Raw genomic sequence first — 15,405 nt, forward strand, 5'->3', positions numbered from 1 at the left:
TTGATATGATAAATGTCAGACAAATTTCTTCAACTTGCAAATATCTCAAATTGTATAAGAGAATAAGGAGATGTGGTATGATTGACTATGACTGTATATTTAAGTCAAAGATTTGTAAAATCACAGGTTATCATACAGCTTGCATTATTTACATGTAACAAGTATGCTATTGTATAGCAAGTATGATATTAAAAGGCTTATGCAAAATACAACAATATGCACGTTTCTATATAAAAAGAGTATAGTAAAGCTTATAGGCTCATAGCCAATGAAATAAAAGAAACGCTTACCACAAGTAAATAATTTGAAAATTTCAGGAATTGATTCCAATTCCTCTCAAGGTTATGGCAAAAACATTTCATACCCTATCCATTCTAATCATTAAACAGTTTTTAAATTTGACTCGATATGTTATTCCAAGGACTATTCATTAGAAGTTACATGATATAGAGACCAAGGTTAATATAAAGGATCTACAATGAAGCATAGCATGAAATACGAATCATAGTGCAATAAAACATGTTGATTTATACAGACATGATAAATTTAAACAATAAACAAAAGAAGCACTTACCACGCTACTAAATGGACAGGAACTTTCATGAATTGATTCCAACTTATCCAGGTTATGGCAAACAAATTTCACCTCCAACCAGTCTGGTCACTGAAGAGTTTTTACTATTGAAATGATATGTGAACATTCCAATCTTTTGGCAGCCATGAATATTCCAATCACAACAGAAAAGCAATTTTGTTTTTTATATCTAATTTTTGAAAAAAAAGAATTTCTAAAAAAAATTTTATTAAATTTTTAAAAGACAGAAAAAAATTAGCATTTAAATTTTTTTTCTGAATTTTTGAATTTTTTTTTGTAATTTTGCATTTTAAATTATTTTTTTCTGAATTTTTGAAAAAAAAATTTTTTTTATGAAATTTTGCATTTAAAAATTATTTTTTCTTAAATTTTGAAAAATATATTTTTTTGTAATTTTGCATTTAAAATTTTCTTTTTTGTCCAACTAAGGGGGTTAGCCATGCACGCATGGCTAAGGGTTAGTTGAACAATTATTTTACATTTTCTAAAGTCCAACTAAGGGGGTTAGCCATGCATGCATGGCTAAGGGTTAGTTGAACAATTATTTTACATTTTATAAATTCCAACTAAGGGGGTTAGCCATGCATGCATGGCTAAGGGTTAGTTCAACAATAATTATATATTTTATAAAGTCCAACTAAGGGGGTTAGCCATGCACGCATGGCTAAGGGTTAGTTGAACAATAATTATTTATTTTATAAAGTCCAACTAATGGGGTTAGCCATGCACGCATGGCTAAGAGTTAGTTGAACAGTAATAATATATTTTATTACATCCAACTAAGGGTTAGCCATAATTGTGTTTATATCATCATCAATTACAGACTTAACCATATATTTCCCTGGCAATTTGAAGATCATCATATTTGTGAATAACTTCATAAAATTCATCATTGTTTTTTAATTATCTTTTACAACTAAGGCTTAGAACAACATACACAAAATCATTTTGTATTCCATAATATATAATTATTCCAGATTCAATTAATTCCTTGTTTCTAGGACAATTTAAAAAAAATATTGCTTTTGAAAGATTTTAAACAGCTATGCCCGACAATATAACTTTAACTCAAAAGTGCACTGCGTTAGCTCTCAATGGTTCATTTCTCCAAGATAATTAAATTATTTAAAATATTATGAAGTTTTTTTTAGTTATTGCCTTTGCATAGATAAATATGTGCTGCACTGGGAACATTGGAACTATGTTCTTTTATTCATTTGGGGTCTTTTATAATCTACTACCTGTATAAGGTATTGATTTTTCTTATTGTTTAAGGCTATAATTGGGTAGATAGTTGTCTCATTGGCAGTTATTCCTCATCTCCTTGTTTTTACAATAATTATAATTCCACAATCCCTATGAGTAATAGGTCAGCTATATTAGGTTTTTGGAAGCATTGTAAGCTAGGTTTGTCATTGTCAATATGTTATTAATTAATAATCAATTTAAAGTCGGTGAGCAGCGTGTGCACTCTGTCATAATTACATGATCTATGAGTAATAACTTTATTTGGTCTGTAGAAATATTGTATGGTGTACGTGTTCTCAGAACAGGCACATATTACCTTGACTTCTGCATATTTAGCTTTTTAATTGGCGGGTAAAATTTATAAGGAATCATAGTAATGTTAATCCTCATATTCTTATAGTTCTTTACATAAAGAGTTATCTCAATGGTACTCATACCACATTTCATTATTTCTATTCACAAGATTTATCATTCAATTAGATATATACCGTCTTATAATAAACATTATTCTTACTGATTTTTTTAGTAAACAAATACAATTAATGCAATTTGAAATGTACCATCTTTCATCTGAAACGCCATGAAGAAACCAACATCTCTAATGAAATCATATTGATATCAAAACAATACCAATAAAGTTCAGATATGAGATTGTGTTTTATAAATATCAAGAGAATGTCGATTGTGTTCATTGATGCTGTATTGTTTGTTTCCCCGCTATAATCATTGTCCCGAGGCAGATTATGTGTTGTTTTCATCAGTAGATTGTCTTTATTTTTAGAATTATAAAATATTAACAAACAAATTAAATGATAAACTGATGAAAACATTATATAGATATTGGTGTTATGATATTATAGTAATGTTGTTGATTGTTTGAAGCTAATATTATTATCAATAATGAAAAAGTCAGTTCAAATGGAGCCAAAATGTCTTTCTTTTTCTATATTTGGATTTGATTATACAGTTTTAATAAATAAGGAATTTGGGAATCACCATGTCTATTTCTGTTTTTTTATGTGATAAATGTTACTTTAAGAGTAAATACAATGTCTGATAGAGTCAAGTCACTTGAACTTTATACAATGTTTACTTATAATTGAAAATCAGGAGTCAAAGTTAAAGTTCAGACAATAAGGTGTTTAATCAAAAGGCTTTGTTCTTTCAAGTTCAATATACTTATTCCTAAAAAGTTTACCAAATTGCAGTTTGAAAAAGCATGTACAGAACCAATGACCCTTCAGCTCACTGCTTCAGTACAGTACTACAGTGTGAAAGGTTGTTAGTGTGCAGTGAAACAAAAATAATGCCTAGTGACAAACCCAAATTCAGTTGTTTTATTCTGTGGTATTTATATGACCCTTCAGCTCACTGCTTCAGTACAGTACTACAGTGTGAAAGGTTGTTAGTGTGCAGTGAAACAAAAATAATGCCTAGTGACAAACCCAAATTCAGTTGTTTTATTCTGTGGTATTTATATGAAATTGATCTAAAAAAAAACAACACCTACTATATCATAAGTATTGCTGTTTTAAAAAGGTTGGACTTTGATATGAAAAGTTCTATCCTAAAGAAATTTTTTATTTAGTAGATCTAAACATTGTTTTGTTGGTCAATAAGTTCTTGCTTTGGTTTTGTAATAGGATGTTATTGTGTAATTTTAATTTGGATATTGTATGTATAGCAGTTATTGATCTGCTAATATTTACGTTACATAATTTACGTATTTATAATCAGCAAAATCTTTATGTTCTGTCCTTTTATCAATTTCCTTCATATTGTCATTTTATAAATAATTTGTTCTAATTTAACATTGTTTCCCTGATTATTTGACTATTATAGAACACTGAAATTTCTTTGTTAGATAAGAGAAATTTTAGAAAAACTGTAGTGAACATGATATTAAAAGGACATAATTAGAGTTGTGTAAGTCATAAAGATTCTTCTGAACATAAAACGAAATGACTGAATGTAAATTATTTCACTTTAATGCCAGCTGACATCAGTAATTGCTATAGAAAAATTATCTAAATTAAAATTACACATAAGTCCTAGCATTCTAGATATTAATCTTTCATAATCAACTCTTTCTATAGTTTTCAAAAACCAAGGACCTCAAAATTTGTGTTCTATGAAAATATTGAAATGGAACATGATTCCCCCTTATACATCTATCCACTTAAGACAAATGACAGGGATGTGAACAAATAAATGTGTTTGTACCCAAAGAGAGGATGTGCAATTCTGTTTAAGCTATCATCTTGGAAAATTAAGTTTTACTTTGTTTTCTTTATTTGTACAATAACAAATATCACCTTTTGGTAATAGCATTCAAACAGAATAATCTGTTAAGCATATCAAATATTAGGTCTTAGATCCATTATTACATTTAACTAATACGTATCCGAGTCAGCTGAATTTTTATTTCATGTTACATATATTTTTAATGGAAACCTTTATCACGATAGAAATTACTTTCATGTTATTGAATTGCAATCTAGTTCATTTGGATGAAACAAAATTAATAATGTGTTTCAAACTGATCAGACGTAGCAATCACTTAAATATACAATATTTGATCAATGTCAGAAATATGTCATCCTTTTTTTGTATTGTACATGTGATTAAGGTTTATATAAACTTTCAATGAGCAAGATTTACTGAGCCCTTGAACAGAAGTGCACATCACTAAAATATCTAGAAAAAGGAGACAACCACCCGCTCTTCTTAGTTCTGCTACTGAAATTTCTGGTGGACCAAATAAACATTCTTAAAATAATAAAGTACTAAGATAAACAAATAAGAGCTTTTGAACAAACACAAAAACATTTCTCTACAATATTTTTGTTGCATATCATTTCAATAACAAGAAAAGCTCTTTTACTGTTTGCTGATTTTGGACTTTATTTGAATGTTTTATGGGCAAACTAGATCCCTGCAGCTTGAGTTCATTGTTTACTCTTAACATTTTGAAGCATCCCTCTGTATTCCAATAAACACTATTCAACTCTACCGACAGAAATGTATTACTTATATATGTATCAAATCTATCTAAGCCCTGATATAGAAATGTATTACTTATATATGTATCAGATGTATCTAAGCCCTGATATAGAAATGTATTACTTATATATGTATCAGATTTATCTAAGCCCTGATATAGAAATGTATTACTTATATATGTATCAGATTTATCTAAGCCCTGATATAGAAATGTATTACTTATATATGTATCAGATTTATCTAAGCCCTGATATAGAAATGTATTACTTATATATGTATCAGATTTATCTAAGCCCTGATATAGAAATGTATTACTTATATATGTATCAGATGTATCTAAGCCCTGATATAGAAATGTATTACTTATATATGTATCAGATTTATCTAAGCCCTGATATAGAAATGTATTACTTATATATGTATCAGATTTATCTAAGCCCTGATATAGAAATGTATTACTTATATATGTATCAGATTTATCTAAGCCCTGATATAGAAATGTATTACTTATATATGTATCAGATTTATCTAAGCCCTGATATAGAAATAATTCAACTCTACCGATAGAAATGTATTACTTATATATGTATCAGATTTATCTAAGCCCTGATATAGAAATAATTCCTATTCAAATATTCTTCCCTTTCATTGAAATTTTGACATAGATTTAACATCAAGTAAACGCATGTAAATGGTGTAATATAATATTGTCTGAAACCAAAGACTCTGACAAAAGATAACGACTGGAAACGAGCCTATTAATATAACATTTGCATTAATAGATTCTGGAATTGCTTGATTTGTGGTTCGTAAATGTGAGAATGATTGTATTTAGCATAGCTAAAGTTACATCTATAAAGGATATGGTAAACAGAGATCTGGTGGTGAAATTAAAAACTAATGATTTGTATACTGGAAATGGCTTTAATTTCTGTTTGTTTAATTGTTGTGTTCTGTGATATAGTGTCAGCTCCAAAGAACAATGTAAGCTTGTTATCACTTTATCAAGAAGTCATTATGGTATCAGACTCAATTATAAGCATATTTTCCAATAAAACATTTTTATATGGAACCAATTTTAAGATGAAACTAGATTCCATGGTAGCCAGCTAGATCTAGTGAAAACTGAGTTTTGTTGGTATTTGCTTAGCTTTTGGGTTTCAACAAGTTTTGATACTTTTTATGGTGTTAATTAATCTAAATTTTGATTGTGTAAATGTAACCCGAATAATCCAGTCGTATCTGGGGGACAATGAGTGTAAGGGGGCGCTGTAATTATTCGAGTTAGTGTAAATGATAATAATTTTATTTTTGAAAATACACCCATATGGGTCAGGCAAACACAAACACTAATACTAACATATATAATACAGAAAGTGAAGAACTACAAATATAAACATTTATCATATGTTTTGTAGTAAATACAGTAGTTTTGAATATTTGATATTAATCCATATCGCACAACTTTGATGCGCACCCTTTATGGCATACCCTTTATCACACCCCTACCCTTTATCGCATACCCTTTATCACACCCCTTCTTGGTATGTACATGTAACGTCACGAACGTCAAGTTTTCATATTTTTTGGCACACTAAATGCAACTATAAAAAATACAAAACACACAAAAAAATACAATTATAAACAAAATATTTTTAAAACAACAGCACGCAAATTGTAAGGTAACCCAGGTGCTTTGGATAAGGAATTGAGCAGTTCTTTTAAGGCTTTTAAAACAAGACATAAGTAGAACTGAAGGTAACCCAGTGAACAGTTCATATAATATAAATCTCCTGTTGAAATATATGATAAAGCATATAAAACATGGCAAAATCCGTATCACATGCCATATCACCCTAGACCAATATCATCCCTAGGGCCTAAAGGCCTTTGGGCTGATATTGGTGTCTCAGGATGATACGACATATGATATGGATTTCGCCATGTATTATTCTCTATAAAAAACATTGTTATAAATGGTAATGTAACCTTTGAAAGACAAGGACCTCATTTTCGCAACCCTGAAGATTTTCAATCAGTAGCTGTATGAAATATGTTTGGGAAAACTGTTTTACTAGTAACAAACATTATAAAAGAGTAAATGTGATAAATTGATTGTTGATAAATAAACTTATTTCCCTTCTCCTCAGTAAGGAAAATCTGTATTGGACAAAATCATACCAAACTGCTTACATCCACATCATTTGAACATTCGTGGATACTGGAAAGTTTTGCGGTCCTATATAGGTATCACGTCGTCGTCTTCATCCCAAGACATTTGGCACAATTTTTCGCACAATAACTTTAGTATAAGTAAATAGAAATCTATAAAATTTAAACACTGGGTTTATGACCACAAAAGGAAAATTGGGATTGATTTTGGGGGTTATGGTCCCAACAATTTAGGAATTAAGGGCCAAAAATGAGCCCAAATAAGCATGTTTCTAGTTTCCAGACAATATCTTGTTAAATGGTGTATGGATCTCTCTGAAATTATACCAAAAGTTTCCATACCACTAAGGGATGGTAAAAATTGGCTTTGGGGGTTATTGACTCAAATCGTTTAGGAATTTGGGGCAAAAAAGGGGGAAAAACAAGGGTATCCTTGTTAAAGGACAATTACATTAGTACAAAACATAATTTAAAAGCAGTGTAAGGGAAGTGATTCAAACACAACATTTTGAACTACCTCCCTTACACTGCTTTAAATCATGTATAAAGAAATGCTGTATTGTTTTGAGGTAATTAGCTGTCAATTTATTTTTAGAAGTTACTTTTTTAAAAATGCTGATGAAAGTAATTTGATTTTAGCCATGATTATGTGTCATTTTCTATTTTAAGACTTTTATGATGTATTTAAATGGGTTATCATGGTTGCAAACTTCATTGGAAATTTAAAATGTTATTATTTTTTTTTGAAAAAGGGGGGAGGGTAAAAAAGAAATTGTGGGGGCTAGGGACAATATTTTCTCAAGATTTCAGAAATTAAAAAGTTGGTTTTTTTTATTGGGGGGAAAGGGGGTTGTCAAATGTTAACAGCATTGTGTATTGCACATAAGCAAAACATTGAATATAATCATATATCATATAACCAATTTTAAGTTCTTTGACTACAGTTATTCTGTGTCAGAAACCTATTATGTGTCAAATATTTAATTACAATCAAAATTCAGACCTGTATCAAGCACAAATATTGTGTCCATTTTTGTCCCAACTGTTCAGGGTTAGAACTCTGCATTGGCAATACATACTTAATATCCCAATTTTTATTTTCATGAAGTTATATTGTTGATCCTTTTTGAGAGGCTTTTTATGTGACCTTGAAATAGGAAATTTTCTAAAGAAATTGATATTATTTCCTATAAAATAATGAAAAGTTAAAACTTAGACCAAACTTCAGTTGAATAATGCATTATGTAATCCTGTTTAGTAGTAATGGTTGATTACTCCAAGCCAATTTCCAACATGGCTGTTATTACTGGTGGAAAACTCATGCCAATGATTAAATGATACCTAAATTATTGCTAAAATTGCCATCATTAAAAAAAATCCATAAAATTCTAATACAAATAATGAAACTGCCATCACAAAATGGCTATCAGTATTACTATAAAGAACCTAAAAAAATCCTGATACAAAAAAATCCCAAAGATTTAAATTTGAGTACATCCTCTGGGGCAGAAATAAATCTTCCTTGTCAGAATTTTTAGGAGTTACTTCCCTTTGGTTACGTACAATATAATTTTTAGCAGCAAACTATTTAAATATTTATTCAATTATATGCTTTTCATTTTATCTGTGGAAGTTTTATTGTCTCGCCTTGACGGAGTCAGAAAGTGAGACAAAGGTATGCTGTTTCAGGCAGCGGCAGCGATGGCGTCAACAATGTATTAGTTTGTGATTAGGTCTAGTTAATGGTGAACCACAAGTGGTAGGTCAATCATATTTGGTATGCAGTTGTATAAGCATTGGCGCATCTCATTTCCATGGAGATTATTTGGCCCTGCCCCTTCAGTCATGGTCTATTGACTTCAAAACTTTTGCTTATTTTACATGTATTAGTTTGTGATAAGGTCAGTTTATGTGGAACCACAAGTGGTAGGTCAATGATATTTGGTATGCAGTTGTATAAGCATTGGCACATCTCATTTCCATAGAGATTATTTGGCCTTGCCCCTTCAGTCATGGTCTATTGACTTCGAAACTTTTGCTCATTTAACATGTATTAGTTAGTGATTAGGTCAATTTATGTGGAACCACAAGTGGTAGGTCAATGATATTTGGTATGCAGTTGTATAAGCATTAGCATATCTCATTTCCATGGAGAAAATTTGGCTCCACACACTTAGTCATGGTCTATTGATTTTGAAATTTTTTCAAAGTTATCAGTCTTAGTTTGTGATTAGGTCATTTCAAGGGGAACCATTAGTGGAAGGCCAATGTTAATTGGTATTCAGTTGTATAAGCATTGGCACATCTCATTTCCATGGAGAATATTTGGCCTTGCCCCTTAGTCACAGTCTAATGACTTTGAAACTTATCTTAGTTTACATGTATTAGTTTGTGATTAGATCAGTTTAAGATGAACTAGCTGCTAATGTTAAGTCAATGATATTTGGTATGCATATGTATTGGCATCTGCAAGTATCGTTTCCATGGAGATTATTTAGCCCTAGCCCCTCTTCATACTTTATTGACTTTGAAACTTTTTCATAGTTTACAAGTTAATGTTTGTATTAAGGTTTGGAAACGACTTATAATAAGTCAATGGTATTTGGTATGCAGTTGTATTAGCATTGGCACATCTCATTTACATGGAGATTGTTGAGCCTTGTTACTCAGTCATCGTTTATTGCATTTGAATATTTACACACTTGTGTAAGATGTTAAAGTATTGACATTTTGATTTCAACATTTGCATAATCAAAATTACAAAAAGGCGAGACATATCTCTGTGATAACAGTTTATTGAAATAACTGTGCCCTACAAAAAAGAAGGAAAAACGCAAACTTCCTTGACATTTTTTGCAAGTTATTAGGAATCTTTTGATTAGTTTTCTTAAAGAAAAAATACTGTTAAATATCAAACTCTTTGTTTGATCTAGGTTTGATCAGAATTTTTGATATGATATATTATAATGACATTTAAGACTAACTTGTTTAGTCTTTTCCCGGTACAATGAGAAGGAGACATAATTATTTATTCAAATAGAAAATATTTTATTGATTAAACAGTTCATTTTCTATTCATACTATTATTGTCATCAAATTCTGATTTTTTACATGTATTTGTATTTTTTCAGAAAGGATGATGTAATTATTAAGATTCTGAAATCTATAGACCTATTGAATTACATAATTAACTAATTCAGTCCTTAATACAATTTTATGATTTCCCTGAAGATGTAAAAACTATGAGACATTATGTAACTAGTCTTATTTATAATGGATGATGGGTTAGTATCTGGTCTCCTGTGTAATGACATATGATTGAACCAACATCTGTTTCACTAAAAAATACCTAATCTTTAATTTTACTCTCATTTCATTATTATATATTCATCTTTTTTTTGTGAGAGCGTCTGTCCGTCCGTTCGTCCCGTTTCAGGTTAAAGTTTTTGGTCAAGGTAGTTTTTGATGAAGTTGAAGTCCAATCAACTTGAAACTTAGTATACATGTTCCCTATAATATGATCTTTCTAATTTAAATGCCAAATAAGAGTTTTTAACCCAATTTCACGGTCGACTAAACATAGAAAATGATAGTGCGAGTAGGGCATCCGTGTACTATGGACACATTTTTGTTTTCTCCTTTTTATGCCCCACCTACGATAGTAGAGGGGCATTATGTTTTCTGGTCTGTGGCTCCGTTCGTGCGTTCGTTCGTCCGTCCGTTCGTCTGTGCATCCTTTCAGGTTAAAGTTTTTGGTCAAGGTAGTTTTTGATGAAGCTGAAGTCCAATCAACTTGAAACTTAGAACACTTGTTGCTTATGATATGATCTTTCTAATTTTAAAGCCAAATTAGACTTTTGACCCCAATTTCACGGTCCACTGAACATAGAAAATGAAAGTGGGAGTTTCAGGTTAAAGTTTTTGGTCAAGGTAGTTTTTGATGAAGCTGAAGTCCAATCAACTTGAAACTTAGTACACATGTTCCCTATAGTATAATCCTTTTAATTTTAATATTAGATTATTACCCAATTTCACGGTCCATGGAACATGGAAAAGGATAGTGCGAGTGGGGCATCCATGTACTTTGGACACATTCTTGTTTAATATACAATTGAAACTCTTGATCTGTAAACAATAAATAATTTATAGGCAGAACCCTTGTAACAACTCGTTGAGGGGTCTGGTCTGTCTGTGATTTTTGCAAGGCAAAATTTCTGTTGTCACTCATACCTTCATTTTTCTGGTCAAAATTCATTTATTTGTTCCTGTCCTGAACATGAATAAAATAATTACCACTGGGTGTTCAAGGATTATTGTAAAATAAACATGCATGAAATATTTGCCACTGGGTGTTTAAGGATTATTGTTAAATATTAATTATGTTTTTTTTAGAGATAAAAGGTATATTTAAAACTCTAGATAATTGAAACCATGCATTGTTTTTTTGAAATTCACTACAGTTTAGTTACTTATCTCTTGATGTACATCCCTGGTAACTAGATTCACTGTAAATACCTGTGGGACATGATATAAATAGTAGAAACACTGGAATATGAGTACTCTCAGTTACTGACAGCTTAAGTGCCAATGACAACTAATAAAGTAATCAAACATTATGAAATATATTTTATTAATAATATATTTAGTTTCAGCTGGGAATAGTATACTTAATTTTCCAGTTTTCAGTTAAATCTTGACAATTTTGATGAATATTCCCTTGGTTTTTGATTAAACTTCTGTTAGTATCTATTAGGAACACATGATAAAAACCAGGAACCTTTTGTAAGGGGAATTGGCCAAGTGCTCTAACTTGTTCATATGAAGTTATCACTACCTATCAATTATATCATTGGGTGCTTAATTTCTGATTTGTCAATGTGTAAAAATTGAGAAGGGAAATGGGGAATGTGTTTGACTCAGATCTGAATTGTGAAGGATTGCCAGTTGATGCATGAGATTCCCTGTAGGCATTCTGGCTTCCTCTTACAATGGAAACTGGCTGGTATGATAAAACCCAGGGCTCTGAAAGTAAAAAGTAGATTGAGGGGTCTAAACTAGAAAACAATAGAATTGTTCGTTACTTTGCCAAAATGAAGTTTATAACATGCTACTTTCAAAAATATAGTAAAAAGTATTTGTGAAGCGATCAAGGTTAAAGCTACATGATAAGGTCTGTTTCACAGATACTATTCGCAGTAGGTCAACTATATGTGGTGTATGGAATGATTGTAAGGGGTACATGTCAGTCTGGTAGGTGTCATATAACCTTGACCTCATTTTCATGGTTCATAGGTCAATGTTAAGTTTTTGTGTTTTAGTCTGTTTTTCAAGTACTGTAAGCAATAGGTGAACTGTATTTAGTGTTTGAGACAATTGTAAGGTATACATGTCTGTCTAACATGTATTATCTGACATTGACCTCATTTACATGGTTCATTGGTCAATGATATGTTTTTGTTATTTTGTCAGGTAATCAAGCAACAGGTCAACTATATTTGGTGTATGGAATGATAATGTTGAATTTATGTTCTACTTGTATTAAACCCTCATGTTAATGACCACTTTCAACATAAATTTCATAAGTAAGACAGTCGAGACACATTTCAACATGCACACTCGTTTATTTCATATAGTATATGGTGACCTCTACATGTTTCTGTTTATTCATTTGTTTTGTTTGGTTGCTGTCTCATTGATATTTTCATTTTTATTCTCATCTTTAATAGATTTCTCATTTACATTAAAGCAGTATTTCTACATTAAGCAATCAACAATCAATCAATCAGTATTTGAGTTCTGATAATTTTATTATAAATAAGAACTTTTGTTTACATTTAGGAAAATTGTTTTTTTGATGTAAATTAGAACTAGATTTCCTTTGTTAACATTATTTGATTAAAACCTTGCTTTGCTTGTGTAATATTTAGATTATGCACAACACTATATGTGTTATGACCTAATAAAGAGATGAATGATTGATTGTGGTAAAGATTTAAACAATTTGGTATTTATACTCCAAATCAATACCCAATTTGTCTTCTTACACAAATATTGTGAACAACAATTTGTGCAGTTTATCCATATAAATAGCAACCGAGTCCATGTGTTACTAGATGTAGTCCTGCATTTAGATGCAACAGTCGATATTTGTTAATGAAATTATGTCAGAGCTTTCTTTTGGCTGAAATAGAGCATACTTTCCAACAGTATAGATACTTGTTTAGTACTGAATTTTGTTATGTTAAAACATTCATTGTTAATTTATATATCTTCAAAATTGTGAAGAGCTAGTAACTATCATCATGCAGCCATGTTTATTTCAGATTAGGAATATCCTTACTATTAAGTAAACTGCAGAAAAAGTCTTTTCCTATAGTACTGATTTTATTATTTAATATGTGCCACGTGTGGAGCAGGATCTTAGTGACTTACCATAGACCAAGTAAGCTTTTCTCATCACTTGGTGTCTGTCATTGTCATCAATTAACAGAGTGTCACAGAAACAAATTTAATAAAACTTGGCCACAATCATCTTTGCTGTATCTATTTTAAAAAATGTGCCCAATAACCCTGTCAGCCACCATCAAGGTCAACATGACTAAAATATAACATAGGGGTAAGATACAACATTTTATCAATTATTTTGAAAACCTCTACCAAAACACAAAAGCTGGACAGGGCCAAATTGTTCAAAAAGTTGAGATCACTGGCTCTTTTATGGCAGATTCTGTGGATAAAGATATTGAAACTTGAATGACTTTGTCAAACCTCCATGCAATTTTACAAACTTTTGGAAGAGGTTGTTTATAATCAAGAGATTATTTTCCTTATCTTTTATTCTATATTTTACTGATTAAAAGACTTTTCAGCATAACCCTATATGTGTTTTCCATAGGCTCCAATGGTCCTGAAAATGCATAAAATATTTGCCACTGGATGCTGAGCAACAAACAATCAATCAATCCATTGTGTAGGAGTATCACCCTTCTGTACAATTGATTTATTTATAGATTTGCACTATTATATAACACAAAGTACCATTCAAAATAAATCTTTCTTTGGTTTCAATTGAGTATGTGCAATGAATTAAGCTGGTCTGGAGAAAAAAAATGACAGTAGACTCGTGTCTGTTTTTAGATGAACTAGAGTAATGATTTTTGGTTTAACCATCCTTAGGAACATGTTTGCCAAATCTCATTTACATTAGCAGTTTGTGTAAAAAGTTCCATCACTTGATGAGAGACAATGAATGCTAAGTTATTATGAAAAATGACTTAATAATTACAGTATAGATAGTTTTAAAAAGATAAACTGCACGGTATAATATTTGCAATTCATTAAAAGAGGAAATAGTGCAATGTACTATATTTTTTTGAAGCAGGTAATTTTCAACAGCTAATTCAAGTGTTAGTTTCATTGCTTCTTTTATCTATACTAATTGTAGAGGAAACTCCATAATGACATCTTTTATCTATACTTATTGTAGAGAAAACTCCATAATGACATTGTAGTATCATATTTGAAGAATTAAATGTTACATCCTGAGTTAATTTCCATGTGATATAATCTGTCAGGGGATGCTTGTATTAGAGAATACTATGACAACTCAACAGCAATACAAAACATTTATTGGTCAAAAACAACAAAAATGAGATCAAAACAAAAATATCACAAATATTCATTACAGAATAATATCAACAAAATCCATTACTCAACTCACAGAAAAATACCTAGATTCATAATAAGGAGGTAGTCATTACTTATGACTACTTTCTTTATTAGAATATTCAATGTTGTAAAAACAGAAATTCTTGTCTCCCTTAAATATATATGACAGCTGTATTGAAAACTGACCACAATAGCCATGCAGTGTTTGATTAATCTATTAGCAATTGAAGAGGAGTTTTAAACAGATTAACTGCTATGGATTCAATATTTAATCAGAGGTACCAATTTTAAAAGGAATGAGGTGAAGTGGTATTTCCCTGGAAATTTGATTTAATGGTTTTATCAAGAAAAGTTACAATTCCTTTAGAAAATTTGTACTTTGCTGAACTTTTAAATTAGTACCCATGAATTCCAGTAAAACAATCATTCCACAGTAGATAATTTGCATGGAATCTTTAATGCATGATATTTTTTTTTTACTATTTTGTAATATAAGATATTAATTTTAACATGGCTGTACAATTTGTAAGAGTCAGTAGTAATTGTCAGTTTATCATTTTTCAAATTATGCATACAAAAAGATTTATCTCTTTGAAAACCACCCAATCTTGAAAAACTTCATAAACCATTTTGGAATACATTTCTATTTGATAAAAAATTTTTAAAAAGTATGAATTTTATCAAATTAAAGGAGTAGAAATGTTGATTTTGTTATGTAA

General features: G+C 30.3%; 1 protein-coding gene across 3 annotated transcripts in view; it reads left to right on the forward strand.

Annotated features, from left to right (window-relative positions):
• LOC139487645 (p53 and DNA damage-regulated protein 1-like) overlaps window positions 1-15,405 on the forward strand; it is a 79,126-nt gene that overhangs the window by 48,660 nt on the left and 15,061 nt on the right. The window lies entirely within an intron of this gene.

Source organism: Mytilus edulis, chromosome 9, assembly GCF_963676685.1.
Source record: "Mytilus edulis chromosome 9, xbMytEdul2.2, whole genome shotgun sequence".
In the NCBI taxonomy this organism is placed as follows: Eukaryota; Metazoa; Mollusca; class Bivalvia; order Mytilida; family Mytilidae; genus Mytilus; species Mytilus edulis.